We start from the raw sequence: 10,779 nt of genomic DNA, 5'->3' as shown, positions 1-10,779 counted from the left end.
AGAGATACACACAGAGACAGAGAGAGAGACACACACGCAAAGAGTGAGCTGTCTGGAGATCTCTGGAGAAAGCAGAACACATAGAAAGCAATCTGCAAAGGTGTCCCTAGCAGGACATAGCCACCAGCTTGGACCCACGATTTGTCTTCGAGTTGTTTGTTTTTGCAACTCCCGGATAATCCTCCTTTAGAGCCCCTCTCCAAGCCGAGGCTGGTCTTCGGCACAGAGACACTGAATGGATGAACATGTAGATAGAAAGGGTTTGATGGATTTCTATACTCTTTTAAGAAAAAAGATAAAATACAATACATGTGGCTTTTTCTTAAACGTTTATCGATATAAAATTCTTTCCTTTTCTCCCATTTTTATAAGACACAAACTGTATTTTCCTCTCAGTTAATTAGATGTTATAGATTTGTGACCCAGTCACATCTTTCACTTGAAACCATTCTACCCTTCTCCAAACTGCCACTTTTATTACTTTCTATTTCCACATCTTCCTGCCAGCCCCATGACCAAGTGTACCCCGAGGCAGTCATTCTTTTCCCTTTACTGGGGGAAGCTTCACAGATGATGCAGGACCAGCAGTTTTCCCAGCATGCAATTTGCTCTGACTTTAGATAACATTCTACTTTTGTCTTTGTGGAATATTTTCAGGGATGACTTGAACTGTATAGTTCTTCCTTCTGAGTGGGCTGTCTTTTGACTTTGGTTGCAGTAACAGTCGGTACTATATTGTATTGAATCACATATTGTATTGTATTGCATATTGCATTGCCTCACGTAAAGGGTCAGTTTAATCCATCAGAGTTGGAGAATGGCCAGGGAAGAGAGGCCAAGTCCACTGAGAGGCAGAGAGTTTGTACAGCATCTCTCTAAAGTGACCAGTCATTCCCACAGTGGTTATTTTGTTTAGAGAGGAGAAACAGAACTTGACCTTAGAAAAGTGGCATTGTCTGGAAAAGTAATTTCAAGTTTCTTTGGGACCAACTGCCAAATGCTTCCCTTGAAAGATGTTAAAAGAAAAATGTGCTCCTGCAAAATTTATGTTGAACCCATTCATCCATTGAATCCTCATCCTGTTGCTAGCTTGGGTATCTCATTCTTTTCCAACTATTTTCATTTTAATTTACTAAACACATTCTTGTGCTTTTCAACTGTGCGGGGTTGTTTTTTCTTGAGCACACTCAATAGCACTGCATTTCTCTGAATTACGTCCCCTCTAAAATGTAGCTTGCTTCAATGAACTTGTGCTTTCCTATGAAACCATATCTTCTTTCCTCTACAAGCTCAAAGGACTTCCTTCAATTTCCCTTTCATTATCTACTTTACATTGCAATGACTTACTTTTAGTATGTTTTGCACTATCAAAATATCTGTGTTGACTCCTAGCATGATGTCTTGGGTCTGGTTCAACAAGTCACAGTTGAGTGTACCTTGAGAGACACTTGGTCTAGAACAGTGCTTCTCAAACCTTCCTAATTCTCCTACTAACAGTTCCTCATGTTATGGTGACCCCTCAACCACAAAATTATTATCATTGCTACTTCATAATTATAATTTTGCTATTGTTATGAATCATAATGTAAATCTCTTGTGTTTCCCTATGGTCTTAGGTGACTCCTCAAAGGGGTTATGACCCATAGGTTAGGGAACACTAATCTAAAAGATACAGAGAGAGCTGGGAATTGGGAAACCCATAGAGACATAAGGGATGTCAATGCTGAAGAGACACTTCCATCATGAAGACTTGGAATGGAAAGTGCTGACTTAAAAAAGAAGAGGCATTAAACATTTTCAGAACAGGCATGTTTCACTGCCCTCTGGGAGGTAGTGAAGGATGTAAAAGATAGAGGAGGTCCGGATGTTCTGCTCCGTGGTGCCTTATTCTAGATCAGATATTCTGGGAAGACAAAGAACGTGACTCTCAAGTCTCAAGAAGGGTGAAGATGCTCTGAGCAGGAGGAAAGTTTTATGCTGAAAAAAAAAATGACCTCAGCTTTTTGTATAAAGAGCATTTAACTTATTTTGGCAACCCCAGGGAGCCACTGGTATTTGGAGAGGGAGTTCAGATAAAAATAATGTCAGCCATTTGCACTAGGTTCTTCCAGTGGGCTCAAGGTCTGGGTAATATTTGCTATTACTGATGGAGGTTTGATTTACAAAGTGTACCTCTGCAGTGCTTCCGACTCAGACCCTGGGGTCCAGGGCTGTTTGTCACATCTGAAACACCCTGAAAGAACACATTTAACCAAACAGGCTCCTCAGGCTGACTAGCATAACAAGCAATTCACACTGGAATTACATTCTATCCATGTAGGAACACTCTTATGCTAATCTGAAGTTGATTGGTAAAGCGTGCAGTAATTAAAAATGCAACATCTTGGGCAGATAAGCACTTAGAAACACAGATTTTCTACATTATGGGAACAAAGACTTCAGAGTACTCTCTCCCGTTTGTTTGGTGATGAGATGCAGGGATATTTTAATCCTTTAGCTCTAGAGTGGTCTGCATCCATGTGGTGTTACTATTTGCTCAGGCAGGTTTGACTTTCTCTTTCTGTCCCCCTACCTCCACTTACCTTCACCTGTTTAATAGCTAATTAGCATCAGAGGACTCCATCTAGATGCAAGTTTGCCAACAACTGTGTGCTTTCCCAGTCCACTGAAAAATCAATCATGTAGGGGCACGATTTCTTGCTTTCTTCTAAAAATTTAAAACGTGTCTGAATACAACATAGGATCCAAGGTGCGCACAAGCTTTCAGTTTGCGGTCTTCATCGTGGAGTTGGTCAGGAGGCCATGTTGCTGTGTCTGCTGATTCTCTTCATACAATTGATTGCTCACGGAGAACAATCCCAAGAGAAAATAATGACAGATGATCTGAGGATACTAGTAAAATAGTCTCCCATCGTGTCTTATCCTCTGCTGCTTGTCTACCTGCGAGTCTTAAAGTAGTTTTCTTTTACTGTTGAGATCAATGTATGCATGTTTTGGAATTCGTTTAGCTAAAAACCACATAGTATCAAAATAATACTTTATTCCAAGTGGATAGGCTGAGGCATCAAGAGTGTAACAACAAAAAAGTGTATCCCGAGACCTGGGGAGAGGATGAAAAGTGGAACAGCAAAGTGGAGGAAAGACCCCCATAAATTAATATTTTGTTAATTAAGCTATGCATATTTATTTAAGTAACACAGGTATTTATTTTGAGACACAGTATTAGTCTATAGTCTGTCTTTCCACCCTGTGCATCAGCCACCTAAGCGTGGGATTACAGGTTTATGTTACCATGCTCAGTATTATACTTTTTATTTCTAAATAACATTTAACATTTTGTATTGATTATTTGGGAATCTTACATCATGCTCCCTGATCGTGGTCACCTTCCAGTCCTCCCATGTCCATCTTCTATTCCATGTGACCCCCCCCCAAAAAAAAGGAGAAAAAAAGAAAGAAGAATAAAATAGGTCAATTTTGTCTTAGGTATATGCTCACTGGAGCACAATCTCATTCCTCGTGGCCAGCCAGGACAAGGGAAAGTGAACCTTTGTCTACCTGCACCTGTGCCAGAAGCCATGCTGCAGTCAGCAAGGGGTAAGACCAGCTTTCCTGTGCCCATGAACACCAACATGGCTTCCGATGGCAGCCCAGACCATGGGCTTCAGAGGTAACATGGACCACACACATCAGTGGCTCCTGACCATATCAGGAACACTGACTCATGACCCTCAGCAGCTGCACAGACCACAGGCCTAGATTTGTGCTCAGGTCACAACACATGCCACTCACATTGACATGCCCTGCCCCTCACTCAGCCAAGCCCCAGTGCATCTCAAAGGCGTCAGTCAGAGGAACAGGCAGCTGGTTTATATCCATGTGGCTCTCAGGCTTTATTGTGGCCTGGAGAAGCAGCATGGACCATCGTCACCAGCATGGCTTCTGGTGACATGGCTGACAACTGTGGCCCTCCAAGGAGGTTTAATCCAGAAAGTGGCCTTTGCAAGAGGGATGTGGTGGCTAGGAGGCATGTCCAGGGGCCGAGTGTGCATCAGTACAAGCTCCAGGTTGCTGTACATCATTCGGCTGATCCTACTGGGCATGACAGTATGGCAACCTCAGTCCTCTCTCATCCGTCACTGCCACCGTGTCTCCAATTCTACCTCTCTCCAAAGTTCACCAGCCACTGTTTATCTATTTTTCTAACCTCTCCATCACATATTTTAACATTAAAGTTGTGTTTATAAAAAGATAAGGAGAGAGACAGAATCCATTTCTTGGATGTGTGAGGGAAGGGGGGTGCCTCTGCAGGCCCATGCCGAAGCATCCCTTTCTCCTGAGGGACCAGCCACATGACAGTACGGTATAGAATAGACTTTATTCAGGGCATGGGGAGGGGAGTTGAGAGGGTAGTAGAGAAAGAGAATAGAGAAAGGCAGAGAGAGAGAGAGAGAGAGAGAGAGAGAGAGAGAGAGAGAGAGAGAGAGAGACTGGCCATGAGCATGTGGTGAGAGTGAGGAACAGAATGGGGAGAGTGGGAAGGGGCAAGAGAACAGAGGAGGGCAAGAAGGCAAGAGAGCAAGAGAGAGAGAAAGAAGGGGGCAAGCAACCCCTTTTATAGTGAGTCAGGCACACCTGACTGTTGCCAGGTAACTGTGGGGTGGAGCTTAGATAAAATGCTAACAGTGGTGGCACCCACTGCCCTGAGGAGGCAGAGGAGGCAGGTGGACCCTGGTTGTCTTCCACCCACCCAAGCAGCAAGGCAGCAGTCATAAAATAACATTTGAGATATACATACCAATATAAGTAATCTCCAGATAGTGTAAAGTTAATAGTGTAATGAATGCCTAGAGCCTATCAAACAACCTAGAATCTTTAACACAGACTTACATATCAAACACATTGTTCTCTTAGAATGCTCCACTACTTTACCCTCCCACTATCTATTAAAGTTCATGCATTTTTTGGGTTAGTTTTTCCCTTCATTTCATATTCTTTGTCAAAAATTGAAGTACTAAGTACCTCCACTTTGGGCATAAAACTTAAAAATTTTCAGTAACTACATAAATAACTTAATAAGCTACACAGCTACCTAAAGCCTAAAGGAAAAAAAGACCAAAAAACCAAGATAATAGAAAAGTATAAATATAAAGAGTCTTTAGAAATATAAGAGATGAAATGAATGTCAAAACTAATCTAACTAGTATTTCTTGATGGGAGGAGACCCACCTAACAAAGAAACATCCCCAGGATGGATTGAGAAGCAAACACCTGGCAATGTGGTGTCCAAAGGAGCCAAGGAAAGTAACTTAAACATCGCAGTTTGGCAGAGAAACATGAAGCAAGGATATTAAATAGTCAAGAATTCTGTTAAGGAGTTTAGTCCTCAAGGATGCTGTTAAAAAATAATCAAATTCTACAAGCCAAATGAAGTTTTGAAATACAAAAAGTAAGTAAATATAAGTAAAAATTAATTTTGATACAATAGTTATGGAGGGCATTTTATCCTTATCTCCCGGGCTTTGATAAGATTTTTGGAGACAAAAGAAACCAGGACATGACTCCTTTATCTGTGGATGCTGATATTAAAATCTAGGCACCAAGATTTGCATGTTGCAAACATTTTTGTATAAAAGATTTATTTTATTTAATTATGTGTATGGTGTGTGTCTCTGTGTGGGTATGTGCACATGAGTGCAGGTATTTATGAATAAAAAACTTTGGATCGACTGGAGCTGGAGCCACAGGTGGCTGTGAGCCAGCCAACGAGAGTTCTGGGAGGCACACACAGGTCTGGTGCAAGAGTTGTACATTTTCTTTCCTGCTGAGCCATCAGTCCCAGAGAACATATCTTCTTTTCCAAAACTCATTTAGTTTTTAAAACAAACAGCAACCATATGTAAGATGAAACTAGTTAAGCTCCTCACAATAAAAATAGTATAGTCTACATAATTTGGAAAAAATGAATTGAAATTAAAAATAAATGTCAAAAGTAGAATTCACAGCCTCACCACAAATGTAAGCACACTTTTGGAAAGAATTCTTAGACTACAGGAGAAGTAGTTTCATTTCTGGGAAGTCTAGAAATAGTGAGAATATCAAAACCTCTAGTTGTGACTAAAGGTATAAACAGAATTAGATTCATGCCTTGAATACTTTCTATTTGTTTTTTTTAAAAGCAATAGTAAAAGTCAGTTAACTAAGCCCTTGATTTCTAAATTGAGGGGGAATGCCCAAGAAATATAATTAGAAGGAACTGCTTGAGAATTTTTGACAAATATAGTCTAGAAGCTAAATGAATTACAAATAGTCAATCAAGAGAATCCAAGCATAAAACAAAATAAAACAGACATTGGAACTAGCATCCAGGCTCACAGGCCCTGGAGATGGGAGAAATGATTCTGAACCCAGAGCTGGGATAACTGCTGAGAGCAGTGGCCACCTGCTATGCAGACGGGGGTTCTTTAACAGGACCAGGGCGTCCTGTATAGGAAACTTTACCATTCACAGTGCCACCCAAGGCATCATCTCAGAGAAAAAAGAGAATCAGACACATGGGGAGAATCTGGTCCTGGATGGTAAGTATCTGAGCGTAGTCACTGGCAGCGCCTTGGTGAGCTCTGAAAGCCAGGCTGTGGTAGAGCAGGAGGCTGACTCTGGTCTATGGGTGAAACTCCCTTACAGGGGCACGTGAGCAATGGGTCCTTGACAAGAAAGTACAAATCAGGCATGACCCTGGCAGGATCCTTTCCCCAGCATGTAGCCTGTTTTGGTTTGATGTGGTACTCAACCATCTCAACATGAAGTCAATTAAAACTCTTGTTAGTTTAACTGAGAGGCAAGACTGCTAGGATCATATAAATGCAACACTAAGAACAGAAGAAGGAATAATTATTTTATAGGCAAAATCAAAGTAGTTTAAGAAAGAGTCTCTTATTAAGGCTATAACTTAGTGTGAAGGAAGGTGGTAGGTTTTTTTTTTTCCCCCCTCCTAACTAAAGGTAGGCAAAATTGGTTCGGGAAGAATTCACAACTTAATATAGCAGGAGTTGTAAGACTACCAAGGAGTTGTAAGACCACCATCAGTTGATAGGTCTGCATGGAGGATTCACAGAATTGAGGGAAGCTGTTTGTTGTACTGGAAATATACAGGCCAACTCAACAAAGGTGCAGAGGGTGGAGCTAGGAGAAACTGTGGTAAGCTTGTTCTTCCATGGAGTCATACTGTGTTGCTCACCTGAAGGTAAGTGCCCAGGAATTTCTCCGAGGCCCATTCATGTGAGGATGAAGAGCCTACGAGTTCATCTTTCAGTTATTTAGTAGGTTAAACTGACAAATATTGCCCAGGAACCCATGTGAACAAAAACAGGCATTCACCATAACTGTTGCTATTAGCATGAGCTGTCAATTATGGGCGGGTCCCAGGTAAACTATTCCAGGGCCTTAGAGACGCTGGGCAAGGGTCAGTCTCAAAGTCATTTAGAATGTATAACTTAGACAATGTAGGTATGCTAAATTAATCACTGCACATATAAAATAAGTTAATTACTCTGAAAGACATTTTGAAAGTTGTCAAGACTGGCCATTAGAAAAAAATAACTGGGCCTCTTTACCTTCATAATCAAATTCAATAACATTTTAGAACAGGTCATTGCAATATGATTAGAACTTCCCCAGTGTCTTAGAAAGGAAGAAATCCCATTTACATATAATTTTAGCATAAAGACACATAAAAGGCAATGATAGTATATCAAAGTGAACTGTAGATGAACCATGCTTTCTAACATGAAGGTGAAAAGTCTCCTTAAGCACTCGCTCATAGGGACTAGAAGCAGCTTAAGACAATAAGTAGCCTGTGATTCTGTGGGATCCATTCCAGAAATTCAAGAATGGGGTCGGGGGAAGAACCCTGTGAGGGGGCAACATTTGGAATATAAATACATAAAATAATTAATAAAAAGAATGCCTTATTATCTACAAATGAGTGGATATATATAGCATTGCTGTTTTGTGTTCTATGAAACACATTTCTCATTACACAGAAGAATGCTCTTCAACAAATTTATTATATTTATGACTTTAAAGCAAAAAACATTTTCTCACCTCAAAATCTGAAAGTTATGCATTTCATGTTGTTAATGAGACAAGACCAGTCAATTATCCTCTGGATTTCATTCAGCTACCTTTCATTAATCCTAGAAGAAGTGGCCATTAAAATTGAGGGAAAGAAACACAAAAGGCATAAACATTGCAAAAGAATTTTGAAATGTTTCCTCTCAGATGATATGAGTCCCACCTGAAGAGGCTAAGGAAGCCAGGTGGAATATGGTTGCAGATCAGAAGAGCCCAGCAAATGGCAATTTATGAACACATCCAGTGCTGCTTGTACACTATCAGTGTCAGAGCCTGGATGTATCACCAGCCTCAGATGTCCCCTTTCCTGTGTGTAGAGAAACACGGCTCACCTGTAAGCCAGGAGCTGTCTACTCTGACAGGTGTGACAGCTGTGTGACAAATGTCTTCATATTTAGAAATAATAAATCTACTTTTGTTTAAATGACAGATGTCATATATATATATATATATATATATATATATATATATATATATATATATATCAGATTTGCATTGATGTTGTGATAGGATGAGATTGTTGTGAAACTGAAAGGAAGAGAATGTATTTTGCATTTCAAAGAAGCATAAAGCATTGAGCCAGTGGGCTTCTCTCCACAATGTAAACACAGATGATAAATATAATAATATATATAATATATATAAAATTGTGGATGTTATCCCACGATTATATTACTAATATGTTGATATGAAATTAATAGAAAAGATGGGTGTTTTAGTTACTTTTTCTGTTGCTATGATAAAGTACCTCAGCAAAAGCACAAAAGGGAGAAAGAGACTGATGTGTCTCATAGTTCAGGGGTCTAGTCTAGTATGGTGGGAAAGCAAAGGATTGAGAGTTTGAAGCAGGTAGCTACATCACATTTATAATCAGCTACAGAGAGCAATGTTGCCATTTCTCCATTGATGAGGTCCAAAAATCCTTGCCAGGGAATGGTACCACCCACAGTGGATAGGCCTTCCCACCTCAATTAATGTAATCAAGAAAATACCTACAGAAACTCCCAGTGGCCTGTCTCCCAGGTGATTTTCATTTCTGTCAAGTCAACCATTAACACTAACCATGGCAATGGGTCTGTGTGAACAGGAGCTTCAGACACTTCTTGAACCAACTTGTCATTTGCAAAGGAGCGGGTATGATGCTCGTGTGTCCAGCTCACTCATGGTGAATTCCCGTCATGACTCCTTTGTGACTCCCAGGCCAGTGTCTTTCAGTTCCCTAAGGAATAAAGTAGTGAGCATTTCTCATTGAGTGTTCTCTTGCTGGCTTTGAAATTAGTAGCATCAGCATTAGTGTCAGCCTCTAGACACTATGAACTGAATTTTGTCCACATAGTGGAAAAGATGGCACAGGAGCCCAGCTCTTGATGGGAATACCACAATAGTTCACTATAGCCTTGTGAGACCTGAGCCATCTGAACATTTCCAGGACTTCTGATATGATCAGAGGGAGTTTTGAAAGCTACCATTTGTGGTCATTTGCTGCCATTCAGTCACAGAGCACTTGAGCACACACAGCCAGCTTTGCTTTGATTCATTTGCAAATGTATTTTCAACTTTTGTGTTCTTAGCTTCCCAGTCTCCTTTCCCTCCCTGCCTTGCTTCTTGCTGTCCCTCTGAAAATTTTCTTTTGAAGTTTCTCTTCCTAGTCACACTTTGTCTTTGTATCTATTAGGACTTTCTGCTCTGTGGCAGCCAGGCACATGGAACAATTTAAGGATACTGGCCCAGGAGTTGTAAAGAAGTCCTAGGAGAGAATTCACCCTTAGTTAGCTAGGTGCATGAGCATCTGACATAGATACTCCTTTGTAATGACAGGTTGGTTGAGAAGATGTCTGAACTGTCTTCTCACAGATGCTCTGTAATCCCATGAGTTGGTTGTATCTCCATGCAGGCCTGGAAATGATAGTAGCAATGTTCCTGGTGTGCTTTAAGGAAGGATGGCACAGATGGCTGCAGGCAGTAATTTGTCTTGAACTTGCAGCTGTCTCCCCTGGATCAGGCTCATGATGTTCCTAAATCATCGCAGCCTCATTTGAGAGCCCCATTTAGGCTGAGAGCATTGGACTCTCGTTCCTAGCAGCCTTCTGATTTATATTTCCTGTGGCATTGTTTCATTTTCCTTACCAATAATGTGAACAAAATAAAAAAGAACAGATGCCAGAAACTGGGGAATTCATTCTGACTGCGATTCTCCCTTAGATTAGAAATGGCCTCAAGAAATTACATCAGTGTATAATCAGCACCACTCTTTGAGTTCTAGAGATGAATAGAGAAATAAATCAGACCTTCCAATGGCTGACAGTCTAGTTGGTCACGGTTTATACACGACCATGAATAACTGTAAACAAATCAGATTCCAAAATGACAGAAGAAATATAATCACCAGGTTGTAAAGATTTGGAGGGGGCAGCTTGGGGTTGGGAATTTACAATATTTTTCAATCACTCATCACCTTCTGGACAGTTGAGCAATGTGGAGAAATGTTGAGGAAAGGGAAAGAATTTGGGAAGAGAGCCATTCAATTCCATCAACCCTTACCTGTGGGAAGGTGTGAACTTACTTTCTATTTACTGTTAGCTGAGTGTGTGTGTGTGTGTGTGGTTTTTTTTTTTTTTTTTTTTTTTTTTTTTTTTTTTTTTTTTT

This window comes from Mus pahari, chromosome 5, assembly GCF_900095145.1.
Source record: "Mus pahari chromosome 5, PAHARI_EIJ_v1.1, whole genome shotgun sequence".
Classification (NCBI taxonomy): Eukaryota; Metazoa; Chordata; class Mammalia; order Rodentia; family Muridae; genus Mus; species Mus pahari.
The sequence above is the reverse complement of the archived record's forward strand: the minus strand, read 5'-3'. Positions refer to the sequence as shown.